The sequence below is a fragment of the Engraulis encrasicolus genome, chromosome 11, assembly GCF_034702125.1.
Source record: "Engraulis encrasicolus isolate BLACKSEA-1 chromosome 11, IST_EnEncr_1.0, whole genome shotgun sequence".
Classification (NCBI taxonomy): domain Eukaryota; kingdom Metazoa; phylum Chordata; class Actinopteri; order Clupeiformes; family Engraulidae; genus Engraulis; species Engraulis encrasicolus.
Window position 1 is genome coordinate 51,468,663 of NC_085867.1, and position 5,000 is coordinate 51,473,662.

Below are 5,000 nucleotides of genomic sequence, written 5' to 3' on the forward strand. Positions count from 1 at the left end.
CACACACACACACACACACACACACACACACACACAAACTCCACACGTGTGTGACGCACACAAAAAGATACACACATGCAGACGTCTGCCGTCTGCGTGTATACAGGCGCACACATACACACACACAAGCACACACACACACACAGAGCCCCTGTGGCCAACTGGTGTTGTGGGGGTTTGAGGAGTAATGTGTCTCAGGGTAGGGGGGGTGACCACCCTAATCTCAGCATTGAGTGCACAACACCCACCCACACACACTCTCCCTCTCACAGCCGCACGCACACAGACATACACATGCACACGCACCCGCACACACTGTCACTCTCACAGCCGCACACACACGCACGCACACACACATACACACGCACACGCACACATACCAACACACGCACGATAACACACTCACTCCCCCTTACTCTAGCTGCCCATACACCCACACACACACATACTCACAAATGCATTCACTCTCTCCCCCCCACACACACACAACATCTGTGCAAACAATTGTAGACATTAAAGCAAAAATGAGCAATAGTAGAGTAGATACTCAATCAATTCATAATTAAAAACAGACATTGAAAATGTGTGTGTGTGTGTGCAGGCAAAAATGTCTGACATTTTGTCAGTTTATGACCATGTGTTTAAGTGTGTTATAGAGAGAAAGAGAATGAGAGCAAGAAAGAGAGAGAGAGAGAGAGAGAGAGAGAGAGAGACAGAGAGAGAGAGAGAGAGAGAGAGAGAGAGAGAGAGAGAGAGAGAGAGAGAGAGAGAGAGAGAGAGAGAGAGAGAGAGAGAGAGAAGGAAAGGGAAAAGAAGAGGGGAGAACATGAGAGTGTCTATGAGTATGGTACTAAGCACACAGCTAAAGAAGTGTGCAGTGCAGTTATGTGGTATGCAACAGGTTGCCAGGCCATTGTGTGGTGCCAGTTTGGCATATTTCAGTGGGCAGGAGGGCATCTGTGTCTCTGGGCATGCTCAGTGTGCCCCCAGTGGGGCCCTCTGTCTCCCAGGAAAAGGAGATCAGTCGGCCCGAGCGCCAGCATTACTCTAGTTGAGCTGGAAGCAATGACGTCAAATAGAGTGTTGGCTCGGCCAACCGAAAATGTTCCCTACAATGTCGTTGCTGAGCCAAACTGTGTCCGACGGTCTTATAAACACTGGGCTGGGTAGTGTGAGCTCGCACATACACTCATGAGCTCACACACACACAAGCCTAAAGCTTTTAGCACACACACACACACACGCACTCGCACACGCACACACAAACACGCACACACACACACAGATTGAGATTAAAAAGGAGGGTGAGATACACCCTAGACAACTTTATCTTAATCACATGTATACAATACAGGGACTTACATTCCGACTTATTGTTTGGACCCAGGGAAAAAGCAAAACACCCTAGCCTTGCCCTCTCACTGGCCCCACAGTGGCCCTTCATGTCAAGACCACTGCATCACTATGGACCGTCATTCATTGCTTCCTCCCCTGAGGCAACTGTCAAGGAAATCAGGTCAACTGCTTCATACAAATCTGACAGCAGAGAGTCCTGTTAGATACCTCCAGAGTGTCGATCAGTCACGCTGATGGGAAATCCATAGTTTCTCCACCTCATGCTGACACTTGGAAATGGGAACATACACTGTGTGCATGTCATAGTGTAACGCAAGGTCATCCTGATTGATGAAACCCAATCTCGAACCCACAACCTCTCGTATGGTAGGTAGGCAGACACGCGAAGTGAATTAAAAGCCCCAGCTGCTATGGCAGTCAGTGGTGTTTTTCTTTAATGCATTGGGAGGGAGGTTTACTAGTGTGTCATGCCAAGCTCTGCTACATGGCATTCGTTACAATAGGCTTTTGCAGCTGTCCCCATTCAGGGCGGACAAAAAAAGTCTCACTTCCTCCTTCCTCTCAGGGAGGATGCTGGGATTGCATCAGAGCAGGAAGTGCTCCAGCGGCACATGAGGAAGTCATCCCACTACAAAAGAGGAAGTCATCTGAGCTCCTTTAATGGGGAAGTTGTACTCTCGGGGGCAACATCACCTCGCTGAACCTCCCACGAGCACACCAAGGGAGTCCCTGGCTTCATTAAAATCCTTTCAAGCGGAGCCACTATTAAAAGCTTCTTGTTACCAAAATGGTAATGACCATGTCTTAGTCTGTTACTTAATTTGTTCAGACGTGGCCCTTGTTATAATTTTTGCTGTCATTATGATAATAGCCAATCCATAATGTATAAAAATGGTCTCTGTACTGTGGTATTGTCCTACAGTCATTCCAAACCAATTGAACAAATCTCCACGGACTTGCGACTCAAAATATTCTATAAAAAAAAACAAGAGAAAGGATTGGGGTCTCTGTTTAAGTGAAGTGCTGTCCTTTCCAAATTACCAGCCAATTTGTATGGAGAGGAGGTGTTCAGCCATTGTTTTTCTGAAAAGACCATAGTGTATCAGCTGTACAAGGTAGAGGGTTTACATTTGGCATGCTGCTGGTGTAGTCTGCAGAAACAAATCATGCTTCATATTTTTTTGCAGTATCTTTCTGTGCTTTGTTTAGGCAATCAGAAGTCACTTAATGACCAGTCACCAATCTTCACCAAATCTCCATAGAAGTCCCTCAAAGTTGCAAATATGCTGTGCTCTGTTTAGGCCTTCAGAAGTCACCAAATTAGCAGTCATCAAGTTAACATTGTGCAATATACTAACAAATGCAAAATGTTCTGGTTAAAAATGAAGGAATATGATTCACTTAATTTCTCTAAAAAGTTCTCTTCTCAGGTCAGTTCTCTTTAAAAGGCAACTCTTGGTCAATTTCAGCAATAAACCCAAGTTGATGTTATGTCAAATGACCCAGGAAAGAATGTTGTCACCTGATACACACTGAGAAGAAAAAAACCAATCCCCTAACAGATCCTCAAGCTGCTTTACATGTTATGAAATAGAGGAAGCAAAAGCCTGTTTCCCCCTTCGTACCAACCAATCAGAGCAAAGCATGGAGCTTAAAAGTGAACCTTTGAAAAGGTTAAAGTTCATCTGAGGCCCACCTTCACCGCTGAGTAGCAATATCTCATCACAGCAAACCTACTGAGATGTCTAAACTTCACAAAACACTGTTTCCACATACAGCTGTGTGTGTGCATGCGTGCGTTCGTGCAAGCGCGCGTGCGTGTGCGTGTGCGTGCGTGTGATAGTACGTGTGCAGGAACAGAGTAAAGATTTCACAATACAGGAACAAGTGACATCACTGGCAATCTCCGGCACATTTGGAGCAAAGAAATATTTGTCTTTCACCATGACAACTTTTCTAAAAGAAAGAGGGCCATTGGACAAACAAATGATCAATCCTGCCACAGCGATATACAAACGCATGATAACTTAGGCGCAGATTAGATAAATAATTACACAAACGTGAACTCACTCTCGTTAAATAACCTAGAAAGCTGTACCTACGTATGTACATCTGCTATGTCCTACATCTGCAGGAAGCGATTGAGCTTTCTTTTTTCTTTTCTCTATCTTCTCTCTCTGTCTCTGTCTCTGTCTCTCTCTCTCTCTCTCTCTCTCTCTCTCTGTTTTCCTGGACACCAGATTGTGTCATCCATCTATCACAGGGACAGGAAACTGTAAACAGAGTTTCCTGTGCATGTGACAAACACTTCATACAGAGAGAGAGAGAGAGAGAGAGAGAGAGAGAGAGAGAGAGAGAGAGAGAGAGAGAGAGAGAGAGAGAGAGAGAGAGAGAGAGAGAGAGAGAGAGAGAGAGAGAGAGAGAGAGAGAGAGAGAGAGAGAGAGGCCCGCAGGAGAGAGAATTTTGTCAAAATGCAATCAAATATTGACAATATTTGACAGACAACAGACTAGACAGACAACAGACTATACTGTGACAAAAAGCAATACTATCCATGGGAGCATAGACAGAGATGCTCTTGAAACATAACTGCACTGAAATCTTTTTTAGCCATGCACACACACACACACACACACGCACGCACGCACGCACGCGCACACACACACACACACACACACACACACACACACACACACACACACACACACACACACACACACACACACACACACACACACACACAGAGAAAGCCAGGGAAGTTCCAGCAGGAAGATATGGTATGTGCTTTATATATATATAACACTAGACTCGTGTGATCCCATATAATTCCAGGCGTTGATGCCTTGCAGTCACACAGTCCACCACACTCACACCCCACAGGTTGAAATGTCATTGGTGGCCTGGGCTGCTATTTCCATCAGACCTCCAGGCATTTTTACAGCCATTTTACTGAAAGCTCATATGTGTGACTCAGAGGTGAATAAATACCTCAGTCACTGTCCATGAGTGTCTGAGAGAGGGAGAGAGAGAGAGAGAGAGAGAGAGAGAGAGAGAGAGAGAGAGAGAGAGAGAGAGAGAGAGAGAGAGAGAGAGAGAGAGAGAGAGAGAGAGAGAGAGAGAGAGACGTGTAACCCATATGGAGCACTTATTCCCTCCACCTGTCAGTAAAAAATGTACACCTGCATACACTTCATTCCTCACAGCCGGGATTACAGCTGTATACACACAGAGAGACTTAGAATGAGACGGAGACAGATACAGACACAGATGCAGACAGACACAGACACAAACACAAGCAGACTTTTGTCGCATAAACACACACACACGTGTGTGCGGCGTGCACACACACAAGCAAACAGACACGCATGCATCCACGCACACACTCACGCACGTGCACGTCCATTAACAAGGTTTTATGGCACACACACACACACACACACACACACACACACACACACACACACACACACACACACACACACACACACACACACACACACACACACACACACACACACACACACACACACACACACACACACACACACACACACACACACACACACACACACACACACACACATCAGTTACTGCACTCTAGCGAATGCAACTATTCAGACAAATTAGCAAAGGCAGCTGTACA

At 45.7% G+C, this 5,000-nt stretch overlaps 1 protein-coding gene across 20 annotated transcripts in view; it reads right to left on the bottom strand.

Moving 5' to 3' along the window:
- LOC134458529 (formin-binding protein 1) overlaps positions 1-5,000 on the bottom strand; it is a 106,460-nt gene that overhangs the window by 38,269 nt on the left and 63,191 nt on the right. The gene's annotated exons all lie outside the window — the stretch shown is intronic.